The following is a 19,205-nucleotide window of genomic DNA, read 5'->3' on the forward strand; positions in this document are numbered from 1 at the left end:
TGACAGTTTTATTTCTTTCTTTCCAATTCTATTCTTTCCCCATGTATCATGATTTACTGCCGTTCAGCCCTCTGGTACAGCATTGAATACAGGTGGTAATAGTGGGCATTCTCGGCTCATTCTTGATCTCAGAGGGAAAGTGTGTAATTTTTCTACCCATAATTTTTTTGTAGATGCCTTTTATTTTTATTTTTTATTTTATTTTTTAAGATTTTATTTATTTGACAGAGAGAGAGATCACAAGTAGGCAGAGAGGCAGGCAGAGAGAAGTGGGGAAGCAGGCTCCCCGCTGAGCAGAGAGCCGATGGGGGATCTAGGCTGGGACCCTGAGATCATGACCCCAGCCGAGGGCAGAGGCTTTAACCCCCTGAGCCATCAAGGCACCCCCTCCCCCATTGGCTCTTTTTAAAAGAAATAATTTCCTTTTCTCTGCTGAAATTTTTAGTCTTGTATTTTAACTCCTTGAGTGTATGAAACATTTCACAATTCCTGCTTGTTCTTTGGAGCCCTGAGTTCTTTCCCTCCGTTTACATTTCAATGGTTTAGGAGGATTTCGACTTGCCTTAGAGAGTAACACAGCAGTTAAGAAGTTGGGGTGACTGAGAGCCGAGAAAGGGAGGAGAAATAGGCCAGCGTGCCGAGGGAACAGGGAGCAGGGCTTCACGGTTCGGTTCGTAGCAGTAGACATCAGGCGGCTTGCATTTCTGACCCCCGGCTGAGTTCTTTATACCTGCGCACGCACTTCAGAAGTCTGTGAGCGTATCAAGTGCCTAAGCTGAGAGGGTCACCCAGTGTGAAAATGGGCAAATTTTCAATCTACTCTTTAAAAACTGATGTCCAGAGACTTGGGAACAGGGGACAAGAGTCCCATGTTTTAGCTCCCAGTGTGTTGTGACCCTCCAAGTTGCAGCGTGTCATTACTGTCATCTCTAGAGGAGATGGTAATCCGTATCGTTTTTCTATTTCGGATGACAGGTACAACAGGAATGATTTTACTCATTATGCTACTGTGAAAGTAATGTTTTCGGGTAATGCTTTGATTGTGTCAGCCCCGTGATCAGAGCCTTTCAGGGAGTCCAGTTGTTCTTTGGGCTTTGGGACAAATGTGCTTAGCACAGCTCGCCACCTGCCTGGTGGCCCGGCCCTTGTCCACTCCCCTGGCCTCATGTTAGACCATTTACTCCTGCAGTCATACAGACTTTCTGAAGTTCCCTTGACCTGGCCGTGCGCCCTTCCCTTGGAAGGACCTTGCACTTGCTGGGGGGCATCTGCCTAGTAAGTGTCCCCCATCCCTCCTGCCCAGTTAGCTTCTGACACACCTAGTGTCAAGTCCGGAGGGCGGTCTTCCCAGTTTGGAACTCGCTCAGCTCGAATCCCTGTGAAATGCACTCCTTAGGCCGCAGGCCTAGCCTCTCTGCCCTTGAGCCCCCAGAGTCACTGACTTACACTCATTGGTCTGATTCTTTCCTTCCTGCCTGCTCTCTTACGAGACTCTGGCACCTGGGGGTAGGCCCCGAGCCAGTGTTCATTCATCGCTCCCTCCCCCCAGCGTTCAGTCCTCTGCCTGGGGATAGGAAACACCCCATAAATGTTTGTCGAATCAATGAAGGAAGGAAAGCACACATGCTAATTTCATTGATCTCATCCCAAGTATGGATTTTGCTGGTTTACGAACTTCTTTTCTGAAAAGCGGGTTGGGCAAGAAGCATGAGGAACAGATGATTCAAGTTGTAAAAAAAAAAGTAAAAGATGGGTCTTTAAATGTCCTCGGCTACAAGTGATTAGTATTCAACCACTTCCGCTGTCTGGAACCTGGTTTCAAGTGCCAAGAGAAAATGTGTCTAGAATTTAAACAGATTCTCCTGGAAACACCCGTGTAATGCAATTTGCTAAAATCTATCCAAGGAGGCTGTGCAGACGAAAAATCTGTTCTTTATACATTCACTTTTTTTTTTTTTTTTTTTTTTAACTGCAGGCATCGTAATGAGGACCTCCCAGGGTCAGGGGAGGGACCTTGGTATTTTCAGGAGGTGGGGAGACATTGCCCGCTGTTTGGTCATCATCAGAGGGAACAGAGGAACTGGTGATTGCTGTGTGTCTGGTACGGGGGGTTCTGGGCGTCAGCGCTGTGTGCCACACTCAGATAAGACAGGGCTGAGAACTGAAAAAAAGTGTCCTCTTTAGTTGACTTCCTGGTGCCTGCGGGACAGTCCGGGAAGTCCCCTAGTCACTGACGGGCTCTCAAGGGAGCCTGCTGGGAGCCTGGGAATCGAGTGGCAGCGAGTCAAAGTGTAGACATGGCTTGGGGTGGCGGGGTGAACCTCGTGGTCCCAGTGCTCAGAGGTGGGCTGGGAAGCCAAGAGGACTTTGAAAGCAGCAGAGCCACATCTGGCAGCGGACATAACCCTCTGGTAAGCAGCGTGTGTGAATCCGCCGGGTCTGCGCGCCAGTCCCTGCTCAGCACTGATTAAACAGAACACTTGCGAGCCGAGACGTGGGCTTTCCCCAATAACAACCTGTTCTCTCTCACCCCCTGGGTGTCTCCTGATTCAGTGAAATGCTGGCACTGTCTGCTGGGGTTAGCGCAGACCTCGCAGGTGACAGGCTCAGTCCCACAGGACTGTCCCCCCACTCTTGAGACCCATCGCAAGTGTTAGGTTGTTTCTGTGAACGCCGGGAAAGTCGGCCCCTTGACTGAGGATTTGCTCAAACGGCTCCAGAGCTCCGGGGACAGTTTACTTGTCCTTACCGGTTGGTTATAAAGGAGGAGACTCAGGAACATGCACCCAGATGGGAGTGGAGCTCCCGTGATCTCTCTGCTGGGCCCCCCTCCCAGCACCTCTCCACACTCCCCAGCCAGGAAGCTCATCTCCTTGTTCTAGAATGTTCAGAGAGCCCAGCTGCAGGCCCCACTGCACTCCTGAGGGGTCCAGGGTCCTGAAAGCCCCACCCGGGTCACCTCGTGAGCAAAACTCGGAAAATCCCTAGGGTTTTCGGAACTCTGCCCCAGAAGTAGGGGACAGACACCAAATATATTTCCTATCATGCCCTGATTACGCTCTCGCTGTGTGACCTTGTGTGAGATGGTCAGCCCTTAGCCATGAGTCTCTAACAGGAAGTCACTGTGTAGAACAAACGGGGCAGTGTGCCTGCTTGGTAGAAAGCATTAAAGGGGTTTGGGGACCTGAGAGCCACGGCGCCATGTCTGAGAGGTGGGTCTGTAAAGCAGGTTGTGGTGGGCTTTTTGGCTCCCGTACTCTGGGCATATTTTTAAAGCTAAATTTAAATGAACTTGGGTAAACTTGAAAGGGAGAAATTGCTCCAAAAGGGCACAGGCTTTCAGAGAGGTGGGTGTGGAGTCGGGGAGCCATTCATGTATTTGCTGAGCAAATATGGATCGGGGTTGGCCCTGTGTGGGAATCTGTGCTTAGCACTGAGGTGCGCTGCCGGGAAAGGCACGCAGTGGCCCCTGTCCTCCTAGTGCTGCTTCTTCTTCTTCTTTTTTTTTTTTTTAAAGAGCACAAGTAGGCAGAGAGGCAGGTAGAGAGAGAGGGGGAAGCAGGCTCCCTGCTGAGCAGAAAGCCCGATGTGGGGCTCGATCCCAGGACCCTGAGATCATGACCTGAGCTGAAGCCAGAGGCTTTAACCCACTGAGCCACCCAGGTGTCCCCCCTCCTAGTGCTTCTGATCGAGCAGGGAAGACACGGATGCCGCAGTCCCAGGCTTCACAACCGTTGTGAATGCGTTGAGTACATGGTGAAGTGCAGACTGCCCCAAGTTCACGCCATGCAGGGGCTGTCCCCAGGCTGGTACACTCTGATAAAGGGCTGATGGGGGCACTGCTCCAGAGCTGACAAGTGTCCCAGACGTCACTTTAGGACTCGTAGGCAAGTGTCTCCCCAGTTCCCTGCCGTGACTTCAGGCTGCCTAAAGGTGATCCTTCTGGTTGCCCCAGTAAGACACGAGGGTGCTGGTTTCTTAATTAGACCCTGAGTTGACACTCAAGTGTATGGATTCTGGCCCATGCACTGAACTAGGTCTTCCTGGATCCCAGAAGCTCTCTGCTTTGCCTGGTTTCCATCGGACTCGTTCCTCATCCTGGGTTTGTGCAAGCCCTCGGCTACGTGGAAAGAGTCCATTTCAGCTCTCTCTCTTCTTTTTCTTTAAAGATCTTATTTATTCATTTGACAGGGGGAGAGACACAGTGAGAGAGGGAACACAAGCGGGGAGAGTGGGCGAGGGGGAAGCAGGCTTTCTGCTGAGCAGGGAGCCTGATGTGGGACTCGATCCCAGGACCCCGGGATCATGACCTAGGCCGAAGGCAGACGCTAACAACTGTGCCACCCAGGCACCCCATTTCAGCTCTCTTGAGAACAGGACCAGACACGGGAGGCAGGATTTCAGGTCGCGTCAGTAGGCCCGAGGTGGAGATTGATGAGAGAGGGTCCCCGACAAAACATAAAGAGTGAGAAAACATTCTCAATTTCCTATAAAGTTCAAACATCGTCTGCATGGTGAGGGCAGTCAGAGTCGCAGGCATTTTCTTGGGGACCATAAGGCGACTCCCTGTGTCCCGTTGCTCGCCACCCTGTATGCTGTGCTGCAGGTGGTCCGAACCACTGCTACAATCACAGATGAGGCAGAAAGTAAAGAAACCGTATCACGCGTGGTGCCCGCCCCTTGTCTGGGGTCGGAGTACTGGCTCTCTGGTAGGGGAAAGGTTTTGCATTCTGATCGGGCGTCTCAGGCTTCTGAGAGGGTCGCAGGAGGGAGGCTCCCGTTGGCCCACAGCCGAGCAGGGCTTTGCAGTTTCCGGAGCTCTCAGTCCTGAGCGAGGCGTTTGGCAGCCTTGCTCCGCCAGCGATTTTCTCGGTGGCTCCACTCCCGGGGCCCGAGACCCCCCATGAAGAAAGCAGGGAGATTGAACGAAAGGATGTGTCTGTTGTGGGTTGAATTATGTCCCCCCCAAAACCATATGTTAGAGTCCTAACCCCCAGCACCCTCAAATGTGGCCTTACTCGGAGACAGGGTCTCTGCAGAGGTGAAGAGATTAAAATGCGGTTGGCAGGGAGCGCTCTCATTCAACGTGACTGGTGGCCGGAGAGACAGAAGATTTGGACACAGGGACCCACTGAGGAGGAGGACGATGTGAACTGACAAAAGGAAAACCCGTTGCCCACAAGCCAAGGAGAGAGGCCTCAGAGGGAACCCATTCTGCCGACCCCTTGATCTGGGCTTGCAACCTTTGGAAGCACGAGACCAATTTCTGTTGCAATCGCCAGCCTGTTCTGCTTTGCTCCGGCAACCCTAGCTGACTAATACGACATCTTTATACTTTTTCCTGCCACAAACCCTTTTGGTGATGGAAGGTTGACTCCGGACCCTTTCTCAGAATAATGCCTCCATGTAAAAAATACTACAAATGACTAAGCATGTTTATTGAAAGCAGTTTCAAAATACCAGACATTTGTGAAGAGCAACACAGGTGCTGCTTGACTAGCAGATTAAAAGGCAAGATATCGTGCAAGTCTAACACAGCCGTGATCTCTAAGGAGAGGGAAAGGGCCGAGGATATTTGAAGATATTGGCAACAACCAGAAAGTGACGTGAACATATGGTTTTTATTGGTCGCAGGCACAGACACCGCTGATGGGTCTGATGCCTTCCTTCATGGTTAAAATGCTAAATATCCATGGTTGGTTAGTGGAGCAAGGATTTCTTAAATTTTTTTCAACCAGGTGTACGTGTTCCTGGACTGGATGATGACGGAGGTCTCGAGATCTCTCTTGTGATTAGGGGACTCTGGTTTGATTTCTCTTGGAGGCTAACATCGGTGGCTTCTTACGTGGTCCCACGAACCCTCCAGCTGGGCCGTGGGGACTTGGTTCCAGCAGCTGGTGGTCACGTCACACCCTCCCTCTTTCTGTTGTCTTGGTGGCAGGGCCCGTTTGGTTCCTGGACGTGGCCCCCCCATCTCCGGTGCAAACACCAGAGTGCTTACTGGGGAAGACTTCTCTGCATAGCTGACTTGTGACTCAGCCCAGTCACCCTAGTCATAGCTGTGTGACTCAGCTGAGCCTTGCTGGGGTCCCCCACAGGCAGGAAGTAGCTGATTATCTATCCCAGGGAATGCATCCTTGCCTTGTGATGGAGCCAGTGATCGATGAGTCACGGGTCTCCCGTCAGCTGGTCTCCGCTCGCACACGGCGGACCCCAGGCCCTGGTCTCTCTGGGAAGTTTCACATGAGCTCATCTCATTAATGCAAATAACCACACACTCGGGCCTTGCCCGTACAGGTTCTTATCACACGAAAAGGAAACCTCTGTTTGGACCTTGTCCTTTAAGTGGAGGGATTACATCACCACAAATAGAAACATTTTCTTTATGGTGTCAGGAAGGATCCTGGTCTTCAAATAAACATAGAGGTCACCTCTGGAGGTATCTGGGCAGAATTTTGGAGGTGTTTGGATGGAATATTACAGCGGTCCACTGATTCTTGTATTTATTTATTTTGTTTATGAACGAATGTGTAAGCATGAAGGGGGTAGTGGGAGAGAGAATCTTTTTTTTTTTTTTTTTAAAGATTTTATTTATTTATTTGACAGACCAGGGGAGGAAGAGGGAGAGGGAGAAGTAGGCTCCTCACTGAGTAGAGAGCTCCAGGGTTCTATCCCAGGATCCTGGGATCTTGACCCGTCGACGGCAAATGCTTAACCAGCTGAGCGATCCACGTGCCCCAAGAGCGAGAAAGAGTCTTAGGCAGACTTCATACCCAACGTGGAACCTGATGAGGGGGTTCAGTCTCATGACCCTGAGATCATGACTTGAGCCAAAATCAAGGGTTGAATACTTAGCCGACTGAACAACCCAGGTGCCTCGGTGTTCCACTGATGTTAAGATGCACCTCTTTCATGCTTGGATATCTCTGAAATCAGGGTGTTTCTTACAATTCCTGGCATTTTGCATTTGACAAAATTGGGTGCATAAACAGTCTGTTAGGGAAGTAGAAGATTTTGGTGAAAAGGACCGATGCTTCTGTTCACCCAAAAGAAGACTTTGGTCGCTTAGAGTAGTTAGCCAAATGCTACCTTAATTTGGGGGGATTTTTGGCCTCTGAATCAGGTTCATGGGTAGCATATTTTATATATAGATAGCAAACAGGATAATTCTTCAAAAAGAAGCTTGACGTGGGAGTGGAAGGAGTTGCTATTTATTTGTGTGGATGAGTTATAATGTGTTTTAGGTCATCCTTTAAAAAAATGTATAAAAGTACCAAATGCGTGTTTGCGGATCCATTTAACAAAAAGATGATGCTTCAGCAAAAACCAAACATCTCTATATATGCAGTTGTCATTTAACTCCTGGTAGGTTAGTTGCATGTTAACAGCTGACTTTACTTAACTATTGGCTCCAATAACACGAATTTGAGTTCTGCCAAGGACCAACAAAATTTTTGGCTTCTCAGGGCAATGGCCTGGAGGCAACGACAGAGGTGTTGCAGCCCCTGGTGGAGTTCAGTAGTCTCCAAAAAAGGAGAATTATTTGCATAGCAGTTAAATTTCTTTTAAAAACTATGAAATCCTTGTAGGTTCAAGGGAGTTGCAAGACAAAAGGCACAGGGAGGTCCTTGTGCTCTTCACCCAGCTTCCCCCGATGGCAACGTCCTCCATGACTGCGATACGATGTCATCACCAGGGTATCGACATCCGTCCCCACAGCTTATCCAGATTGCCCGTGTTTTATGTGCATTCGTGAGTGAGTGTGTGTGTGTGAATAGTTCTATGCAATATTATCACATGTGTAGATTCCTGTAACTCACCAGAGTCCATCAGTTCCATCAACATAAATCTTCCTTGAGCTACACCCACCTCCCATCCCTAACCCCAGGCAACTACTAACCTGTTCTCCATCTCTGTAATTGTGTCATTTCAAGAACGTTGCATCAATGGAATCCTACAGTGTTTAACCTTTTGGCTGACTTTTTTCACTTGGCACAGTTCCTTTGAGATCCTCCAAAATGTTGCATGTATGACTAATTCATTCCTTTTTATTGCCGAGTAATATTTCACGATGTGGGTGTACCAGGGTTTATTTAACCATTTATCCACTGAAGGAAATTTATTTCTTATTTTTTTTTCCTCTTGTGAATAAAGCTGCTTTCTGCCTAGTGATTTGAAAGGTAAAATTGATACTGCCTACTAAACTTAACGGTTTTGCTGAGGACAGATTGCGTCGTATATACATTTTTTATGTGCTTGGTGTAGTGTTCTCTACGCATGCTCATTAAATGCTTAGTGACAGGATAGAAACGAAGCGGCCATTTCAAGGAGACCGTAGAGGGGTGCTTCAAATCAAAGTTTAGATCCAGACTAGAATTGGGGGCCTGTCATTTCCTGGCTGATTTAGTGCAGACCTCTGTTCCTCATCTGCAAAATGGGAGAATGCCAGGACTGCTGTTGTAAGGGTGTTGTAAAGATGCACATGAACCTCTGAGCTGTCTGTTAATCTGTAAGTGCTTGATCATTTTCAGCTATTGTTACTAACTATCCCTAAGCAGATCATGGATCTAAGTAAGATCATAATAATGCATTAGCCATAACTTCTAATTACTTTTATTCTGAAATATTTTAACGTTTGAATGAAGATGCACCATCATATATGTGATATTTAGGTAAATTTAAATTATGTTTATGTAGGGGGACCTGGGTGGCTCAGTTCATTGAGCATCTGCCTTCAGCTCAGGTCATGATCCAGGGGTGCTGGGATCAAGCCCCATATCAGGCTCCCTGCTCAGTGAGGAGCCTGCTTCTCCTTCTCCCTCTGCCCCTTGCCTCTGCTTGTTGTGCTCTCTCTCAATAAAATCTAAAAAAAAAAATTATGTATACATGAACATTTACAATATCTTGTGTCTTTGAAGTGACAGCTCTTAACATTGTAATGTATAGTGTTACAAACATTAATAGATACCTAACATGCATAGTTATGAATATTTTCATTCATAGTCAGATATATAACATGCATATGCATATTTTAGACATTTGGAAGGATGGGAATATTCTTTTCTGTGGAGCTAGCTGTTCAGGGTTCCTATCAACCTTGGGAAATAGCATCTGGTCTTATAAAAGTGGGCTGAACAGATTTTATTTCTCCCTTTCCATCGTACTATAAGTGGCAAGTGTCTTAGTTCCTTTTTTTTTCTTTTCTTTTTCATAAATTTCATGGCTGTCTGAACACTTAGAGAGGAGAGGCTATCTCCTGTTGTCTGCTTGGGGTCACAGCCTGTGTGCCTGGGGTCACGTTCAGGGGGAGTGTCTCTCCAGTGACCTCCTGGAATGTCATAGTCAGTAAAGCTGTGAGTCATACAGAATCTCCCGCCAGACAACATAAGGCGGCAATTAGAAACTAACCATTAACTAGCTCCAGGGGCAGGAGGAGGTGAGGAAAATTTCCAGCTATTTGACAAATAAAGACCAGCGATATTTACCATTGCATAAATGGAGCTAGAGTCAATTAGCTTTGACATGTCAAGGTCCTCGTGTGAGAGGCAGTGTTGGGTTTATAAAGATTACTTTCTTATCGTGCTTGACCCCGGCAGGATGCAGTGTGTGTAAGAAGGGCTGTTAAGATGTACCTCTTGGAGGAATCTGGGATTTGCAGGCGGGTGGAGTAGCCAGATACGAGAGGCAGGGGACCCCGGAGCTTTTGTGCCCTGTGCACACCACACACCAGCCACATCTGACGAGTCACCTTCCTGCCCAGGTGCCTCTCCCTCAACCACCCTTCCCTGGAGAGATTCTACTCATCTCTCAAGACCTCCTACCAGTGTCACTTCCTTTATGATGCCTTCCTTACCTCTACCAGACAGAATCAGTTGTTTTTTTTTTTTTCCTCTGTAGTGAGTATCCCTTATTATATCTATATAATTAATCATAAAAGCTATAATATATATCACAAAACGATATCCTTAGCCTAGGGATGAGATGGGATATATTAATTGATTTTTGAATGTTGAACCACAGCTTTGCCTCTGTGGCACCAATTCTGTTGGCGGTGATGTATAGTTCTTTGTTCATACATTGTTGGAGTCACATTTGCTAATTTTCTGTTGAGCATTTTTGCATCTGTGTTCATGAGAGAACCGTCTGTCGTTTCCTTGTGGTGTCTTTGGTTTTGGTGTGCGGGGAATGTTCATAGAATCGTTAGGAAGTGTTCCCTCTCCTGCTTTCTGGAACAGATGGTAGAAAATGAATATGATTGGCTCCTTTAAAGTTTAGTAAAATTCACCAGTGGAACTATCCAGGCCTGGTGCTTTCCGTCTGGGAAGATTATTAATTATGGAGTCAGTCTCCTTAATAAATAGAAGCCTACTCCGATTGCTTCTTCTTGTGGGAGTTGTGGTAGACTGTGTCTTTGAAGGAATGAGTCCATGTCATCAAAATTATCACATTTGTGGGTATAGAGTAATTTACAATATTCCTTTATTATCTTTTTAATGTCCGTGGTACCTTTGGTGATGATGTCTGTACTTTCATTTCTTATATTAGTGATTCGTGTCTTATCTCTTTTATTCTTGGTTAGCATGCCTAGGGGTTTCCCAGGTTTTTAAATTTTATTATTATTATTTTAATTTAAAGATGTTTTAAAATTTATTTGACACAGAGAGAGATCACAAGTAAGCAGAGCAGCAGGCAGAGAGAGAGAGCGAAGCCGGCTCCCTGCTGAGCAGAGAGCTCGAGGCGGGGCTTGATCCCAGGACCCTGAGATCATGACCCAAACCAAAGGCAGAGGCTTAACCCACTGAACCACCCAGGCACCCCAGGTTTCCCAGTTTTATTGATGTTTCAAAGAACTACCTTGTGGTTCGATTTTATCTATTGTTTTCCTGTTTCTAATTTCATTGATTTCTGCTCTAATTTTTCTTATTTATTTTTTTCTGCTTATTTTGGATTTAATTTGCTCTGCCTTTTTAGTTGCCTAAGGTAGAAGCTTAGATCACTGATTTCATATATATTTTTAGATATTATTTAAATTCAACTAGCCAACTTACTGACATCATTAGTTTCAGATGTAGTCTTCACTAATTCATGTGTGTGTGTGTGTGAGTATTTAATGTATGCATTCCATGCTAAACATTTCCCTCTAAGCACTGCTCCCACTGCTCCTCCAGATTTTGGTGGGTTGTATTTTCATTTTCTTCAAAACATTTAAAAATGTTTCCTTAGTCGTCGTCTTTGACTCATGCGTTAGTTAACAGTGTGTTGTTTAATCCCCGATTATTTTGTGTTTTTTTTTTTTCCATCTGTCTTTCTGCTGTTGATCTTTAGTTTGATTCCACTGTGATCTGAGAGCACTTTTTTAAAGATACATTTTCTTGACCCAGAATGTGGTCTCCTGGTGTAGGTTCCATGTGAGCTTGAGAAGGATGTGTACCTGCTGCTGTTGGGTGAAGCAGACCACAGATGTTAGTTACATCCAGTTGACTGACGGCGCTGTTCCATTCACCCTGTCTTTACTGACTTTCTGCCTGTGGACTGACTGTTTCGGATGGAGGGGTGTTGCACCCCTCTTGTAATGATGGGTGTTTCTGTTTCACTTTGTGTTTCCATCAGATTTTATGTATTTTGATGCTTCATATTAGGCATATACATATTAAGACCAGTTATATCTCCTTGACCCTTTTATCATTACATAATGCTCCTCTTTATCTCTGATAATTTTTCTTGCTCTCGAGTCTGAAATTAATATAGCTACTCCAGTGTTCTTTTGATAAGTGATAGCATGAAATGTGTTTCTCTCTTTTCTTAATTTTTTTCCTGTGGTGAAAAAAATCTATATAACACAAATTTTACCATTTTAACCATTTCTATGCAATTCAATGGCATTAAGTACTTTCACAATATTGTGTAACTATCATGGATATTCATTTTCAGAACTTGGAAACAAAAGCTTTAACCATTTAACAATATATCTCCCCCAGCAGCTGGTGGCCTCTCTTCTACTTTCTGTCTATATGAATTTTCCTATTCTGAGTACCTCATATAAGTGGAATTGTTCAATGTTTCTTCTTTTGTCTCTGACTGTTTAAAATTTATAACATTTTCAAATTTTGCCCATGTTGTAACATATCAAAATTCCATTCCATTTTAAGGCTGAAATATATTTCATTGTATGCATATACCACATTCTGTTTATCCATTTATCCATTAGTAAACCTCTGGGTTGTTTCTATATTTTGGCTCTTGTGAATAATGCTTCTGTGAACATGGGTATATATATGTTTGGGTCTCTGCTTTCAATTCTTTTGGGTCTAAACCTTGAAGTGGACTTGCTGGGTCATACAGTAATTTTATACCTAAGTTTTTAGGAACTGCCTACAGCAGCTGGATTCATTTGCTTTTCTTTTTCTTTTTCTTTTTCTTTTAATATTTATTTATTTGAGAGAGAGAGAGCAGGTGGGGCGGAGCAGGGGTAGAAGGCAAAGGGACAGGGCAGGAGAGTGGGAGAGAGAGAATTTCTAGCAGACTCTCCACTGACACAGAGCCCAACATGGGGCTCGATCCCACGACCCTGAGATCGTGACCTGAGCTGACATCAAGAGTCCGACATGTGACTGAGCACCCAGGCACCCCTAGTTTGCATTTCTACCAGAAGTACATAAGGTTTCCACTTTCTTCTCTGTTTACTTTTAATCTGTCTGTGTTGCTATATTTCAAGTCGGTTTCTTATAATTGGGTGGGTTTTGGTTCTTTTATTCACTCTGATAGTCTCTGTCTTTTAATTGAAACATTTAGACCATTCACATTTAAAGTGATTGTTGTGATTATTATGACAGTTGGTTTAGTCTTTACCATGTTTGTAACTGTTTTCTACTCATTGCTTCTTTGCCCTTGGTTCTTTGTTTCCTTTTTCCCATGCCTGCCCTTCTTCTGCCATCTCTGTTTTATTTTTTTGAATTGAAGTATAATTGAGATGCAATATTATGTTAGTTCAGGTATACAAAATAGTGAGTCAACATTTATATATATTATGAAAAGACCACACGTCTAGTTACCATCTATCACCATACAATGTTGCTACAATATTATTGACTGTATTCCCTATATTGTACTTTATGTTCCCCAGTTACATCTTTTATAACTGGAAGTTTGTACTTCTTAATCCCTTTCACCTGTTTCACCCATGTTCTGCTTCTCTCCTTTGCCAGTTGCCAATTTGTTCTCTGTAGTAATAGTCTGTTTCTGTTTTGTTTTGTTTGTTTTTTAGATTGTACTTATGATTGAAATCAAATGGTATTTCTCTTTCTCTGTCTGACTTTCTTCGCTTAGCATAATACCCTTTAGGTCCATCTATGTTGTCACAAATAGCAAGATCTCACTCTTTTTTATGGCTGAGTAATATTCCATCATATGCACCACATTTTATTTATACATGAATCTGTTGATGGATACTTAGGTTGCTTTTACATCTTGGCTACTGTAAATAGCAGTGCAATGAACACAAGGATGCACTTATCTTTTTGAATGCTGTCTCTGGTTTTAATGGAATACTTTGTATGATTTTATTTTTTCTCCTCTCTTAGTATGTCAGTTATACTTTTTTAAAACTTCTTTTAGTGGTTGTCCTAGAGTATGCAATCTACATTTACAACTAATTCAAGTCCAATTTCAAACAACAGTGCTGCTTCACTGTTGTGCAAATAAGCTTATAACAGGATACTCCCAATTCTTCCCGCCTGTCCTTTATAATGTTGTTGTCATTCATTTCACTTATCTGTAAGCTTAATCACCAAATTCATTGTTGCTATCATTATTTTGAACAAACTATTATCTATTAGATCAGTTAAGAAGATTTAATTTTAACTTCACTTATTACTTCTCTAGTGCTCTTCCTTTCTTTTGCACATTTTAGGTTTTATTTATTTTTAACCTATATCATTTTTCTTCTCTGAAGATTTTTAAAAATTATTTCTTACAAGACAGTTCTACTAGTAACAAATTTCCTCATTATTTGTTTTTCTGTAAACATCTTTATTCTTTCCTTACTTTTGAATGATAATTTTATTAGATACAGAATTCTAGGTTGATTGCTTTTCTTCCAACACTTTAAATATTTCATTCCACTTTCATCTTGCTGGCATGGTTTTTGAAGAGAAGTCTGATGTAATTCTTATTCTAATTTGTCTATAGGTAAAGTGTTCCCCCTCCCCCAGCTTCTTTCAAGATTTCTTCTTTTTCTTTGATTTTCTTCAGTTTGAACATGATATACCTAGATATAGGTTTTTTATAAATATTCTGGTTGGTGTTCTCTGAGTTTCTCTGAGCATATGTGGTTTGAGATATGTCATTTTAAGGAAATTCTCACCTATTATTACCTCAAATATTGTTCTGTTCCCTTACTCTCTTTCTTTTCTTTCTGATATTCTCACTATGTGTATGTTACACAGTTTATAATTTTCCACAGTACTTAGATATTATGCTCTGCCTTTTAAATTATGTTTTCCTTTGCCTTTCCATTTTGAAAGTTACTATTGACACTCTTCAAGCTTACTGGTTCTTTCTTTGGCCATGTCCAGTCTACTGATGAATGCATCAAAGGCATTCTTCATTTCTCTTACAGTGGTTTCAATTTCAAGCATTTTCTTTTGATTCTTTTTTAGATGTTTCCATCTCTCTGCTTACATTACTCATGGGTTCTTGCATATTATCTACATTTTCCATTAGGGCACTTAACGTATGAATCATAGTTCTTTTAAAATCTCAGTCTCATAATCCCAAGATTTCTGACATATCTGAGTCTGGTTATGATTCTTGCTTTGTCTCTTCAGATTGTGCTTTTTGCCTTTTAGCTTCCTTGTAATTTTTTGTTGGAAGTCAGATATGATGCATCAGGTGAAAGAAACTGAGGTGGGTAGGCCTTTGATGTGAGTTTTAGGTCTAGTTGCCTAGAAGTTAGGCTGTGTTTACTCTTTAGCTGTGGTGTCAGAGGCTAAAATTTCCTCTAATGTTCCTGTTTTTGTGTCCCCTGCTGTCTTGGATTTTCCTAAAGACTTCTTAAAGGTTTGCTTTAAGAAGTTTGCTTTTTCTTTTCCTTCTTCTCCTTTTTCCCTTTCTCTCCCTTTCTCTCGTTCTTTCTTTTTTCTGTCCTTCAATCTCTTCCGTAATCAGCTGTTATTACACAGGAGCTTTACTGATGTGGTGGCAATATGTGAGGGATAATAAACATTGTGTAGTCCTTGGATGAGGTCTCATTCTTTCCCTGAGTCTGAGCTGGAATTTTCTTTCCCTCCTTGGCTTTAGTAAAGTCCCAGTTGGTGAGACTCTGGTAAATAATTCTCCTTGAGGGCAGGTCTTGTTAATGAGAATAGAATGTTTTCCCTTCCTCCTGTTAGAAGTAATAGGGGATTTTTTTTTTTTCCTCAAATCTTCACAGTGGGAATTTGGCAGGATTCTTGGAGGTAAAACTCATAAAAGCATGAGGAAACCCCTAAGACTGGGTCGCATTAGAGTTTCTGATTCTTAAGCTCATCTACCCTGAACCTCTAGCAATAGTCAATTATAGCTTAATGTGTTCCTGCAAATATTGGCTCCAGCTCTAGACTTCTGCTTTTGGGCTTCTGCTCTGGGTGATTTTTTTTTTTTTTTTCTATTTGTCTCTCTGTCTCTCAAGTTTTGGGGACAGCTGTTGGTCTTATAACCTCAATTTTCTGACTCTAACAAGACTTGTTGATCGTTAGTTTGCTCAGCCTTTTTGGATGGTAGTGATGACTTCTAACCTCTTTACATGTTGGACTGGAAATTAGCCTTTTTCAGTACAGCTTAGTTTGGGGACTGAGATTACTTGCTATAGACTGATGCCTGCAAGTATTGTCAGAAACTCCCCGGCAGCCGTTCACATCATGAAAGGGACTCCCATACCCGGTTCATAGGGACCTAAGGCAGAGGGATGATTGGACTGGACCTCACCCGTACATGATAAAGGTGTAAGGAAGATAACAACACAATCTCGAGATGAAATTTGGGTCTCCTATCACCGACCAGGCTTCCTTGGGCAAATTGGGAATTTTTTGAAGGGGCGTGTCTGAGGACATCTTTTTGTGTTCCACTAGAGCATAATCTGAGAGTGAAAGTTAGGCTGAGTGCTAGAATGATGGCCCAGTGTCCCCCTGCCTGCTATGCATTTGCCACTGCAAATGATATGCATGGAGGAAGAATACAGGAGAAATTATTTGTGCAGATTTCTGGGAGAAAATGGAATATACCACTTGTTCCCAAGGTAGGACACAGTGATGATGTCTGACCTCCAAGGAGACAGTACGTAAAGGGTAAAAAGACTGCATGTGTGTGCATCAAGAACTGGAACAGGGCACCTGTAGGGCCCAGATGACAAAATGAAGTTCAGAATCAGGACTAGAGTTGTCAGTGAGGTGTCCTTCCTATTCTTTGCAGACATTTTATGGAAGCAACACAGTTGGGTGTGGTGTGGTGATACTGTTAGGAGGAAGAAAAATATTTTCTGCTGTAGGAGCTCTGGCAAGATGCCACCGTGAGGGGTGCATGAAGGACAAAATACAAGCAGAGCTGTTTCCGAGCGTGGGGACTTGTCTCAGGTCATTTGCGTTGAGCAGGAGGCTTGTTATGTGGGTGAGTGCTCCCTTGATGATGGGGTATTGGGGCCGTGTGAAGTGGAGAATACTTTTGAGTTGGCAAAGCTTTCCTTCTCACTCTATCACAGGTGGGGCTCTTTCATGTCTGTAGGTATTCTGGTTCTAATAACTATACCTTCATTTTTGTGAGTCAGAGGTGTCCCCAAAGACCAGGCTTTCCTCCCTCTGCTGACAACTTCCTAAGGGCATCAGTTTGTTCATCTGTCAAGAATGCAGATGAAAAAATACAAATTGCATTTTTAAACTAAAGTGGCTCTTAATAATTGGGCTGGTACTGTAAGTCACTATGTTCCATTTAGTGAAGGAACTTGTCCCTACAAAAAGAAGAGGAAAAGAAAGAGACTTCTTGGCTGGCAGTCTGCTTGTCTTGCAAATCAATCTGAGTAAAAGCCAAAAGAAAAGATGAGGCCCACGCTGTGACCCAGCCTGGGGACATGTAGGTGTAAGTCGAGCCAAACCCAGAGCCACATTTCAGCTCCATGAGATCTGCGCTTCCCAGGGTAACCATTACAGAATGTCCTTGGGTGATGCCCATGGAAGCTGGACCGAGAGAGGAGGCAGGAGAACAGAGGAGCCACGTCCATTTATTTGTTGCTCGGGTCGCCCTTCATCCTCAGAGGCATTCTCAGGCCCAGGAAGCTGCTCGGCCGCCGGCTAGCTGTGAATGGTCCTGAAAGATTTAGGGTCTTCCAGATGGATCTCTGTAGTGCACCTCCAAATGGATACACCCTAAAGGCTTCCAAAATCTGCTGGTGTCTAAAAGAACCTGGCACTCTGTGGCTGTGAATGATGCTGGTCATTTCAAGAACTTATTACGGGGTACCAACCACGGTTCGGATGTGTGAAAGGTCTTATCTTCTCTGCCGGACTCTGAGCTCCTTGAGGATGTGTGTCTTCCATGTCTGTCTTTACTGTATTGCCCCAAACCCATGCTGACACATGCTCATTTCATTTCCTTCCCTGATAAAGCAAAGGAACCCAAATTATAGCTGTTGACTCCTTGCTTGATACATGACTTTTAAATTCTATTTTCCCCAGTGCTTTCTTTGAAGGCCTTGCTCCCACACTAGGGGAGACAGATCAGCTCACCCACCAGGGAAACACCTCAGCCGATAACCCATAGGGATGCCTTCTGCCTATATTTTTCAGGAATGGTATGTGCTTTCAGCGATGACTGTGTTGTGCTATAATGAACCCACTCTTGCTTTCGTCTTTCTTCAGAGACAGATAGGATTTATACTTGTGTGTCTACGTTCTACCCCTTTCTCCCTGACTAGGATGTATGGTCAGGTATGAGTCAGCTGACCACAGAGGGTGGTGTTTCCATGGTTGGGACAGAGAGAGATTCCCTGGAATGCGTGGGGGTCATGTCAGGCGGCTAATGTGCATTTGTGGAGATGGTGTGGCTGAATCACGTGCAGTGGGTCAAGGGCTGTTGGACATGGACTTGAGTCCCTTCCTGGCACTGATCATTCACAGGCAATTATTTCCTCTGTTAGGGCAGATAAAGAATAGTACTTTACCTCTCTTCTCTGATATCACTCCTTGTGCTCCTCAAACAGGAATCACCCAATCTTGTCTTCCCAAGAAATTCCCGTCTTATGGGCTCCTTGGCTTAGAACTCTTTCTCCCCAACCTTGTTTCCTCTACCAACCTTTACAGAGGCTTTGCAGAGACAGCACCTTTTTCCCTAAAAACTTTGATTCCTGAGCAAGGCTAAAGCCTGAAAATATGTTTTAAAAGGAATGGTGGTAAAAAATGTACAACACAATTTACCCCCCTAACAATTTAAGTGTACAGTAATACTAACTATATGCACGTTGTAGTAAAACATATCTCTAGGACTTTTTTTATCTTCTGACATTGAAATATTATCTCCACTGAATAGCAACAACTCACCTGCTCCCTCTCCACAGCCCCTGAGACCACCATCCTCCCTCTGTCTCTGTGAATCTGACTACTCTACCTACCTCAATAACTAGGACCATGCAGTATGTGTCTTCTTGTGACTGGCTGATTTCACTCAGCATAACATCTTCAAGGTTTTTCCACATTCTTGCGTGTGACAGGCTTTCCTTTTTTAAGGCTGAATAATATTCCGTCGTGTGGCTAGATCTCATGCCGCATTTCCTTTATTTGTTCATTCTTCGATAGACACTTAGGCTGCTTTTTTATCTTGGCTATTATAACTAGGACTGTAATGAACCTGGGTGTGCAAATCTCTCTCTGAGATCCTGCTTTCCGTTCTTTGGGATACGTATCCAGAAGTGGGATTCCTGGATCCAAAGGTAGTTCCATTTCAATTATTTGAGGGACCTCCACACACTCTTCCACAGTGGCTGTACCATTTTGCATTCCCATCATGAAAATGTTTTGATTGTGGCACTTTTAAAAACTGGATCTGGATCTGGATCTGGATCTGCCTGTTGGTGGGTGTCATAAAGGGGCTTACACAAAGTGGGGGCAAAGCATGGAGCTGGGGCAAGTCATCTTAAGGTGACTGAGTCCCGCTCAAAGTCGGCATCCTCAGTTCTCTGGCTC

At 44.0% G+C, this 19,205-nt stretch overlaps 1 long non-coding RNA gene across 9 annotated transcripts in view; it reads left to right on the forward strand.

Moving 5' to 3' along the window:
- The first annotated feature begins 2,112 nt into the window (after positions 1 to 2,112).
- Positions 2,113 to 19,205, forward strand: part of LOC132020036 (uncharacterized) — a 54,224-nt gene continuing 37,131 nt past the window's right edge. For 8 of the 9 annotated variants that reach the window (XR_009404903.1, XR_009404902.1, XR_009404901.1 and 5 more), the window contains exon 1: positions 2,113 to 2,411. This is a non-coding gene — a long non-coding RNA (uncharacterized LOC132020036). Of the gene's footprint in view, positions 2,412 to 3,179; positions 3,213 to 19,205 lie in introns of those variants that run through there. The other variant, XR_009404905.1, reaches the window with a different exon arrangement.

This window comes from Mustela nigripes, chromosome 6 (genome assembly GCF_022355385.1).
Source record: "Mustela nigripes isolate SB6536 chromosome 6, MUSNIG.SB6536, whole genome shotgun sequence".
Lineage (NCBI taxonomy): Eukaryota > Metazoa > Chordata > Mammalia > Carnivora > Mustelidae > Mustela > Mustela nigripes.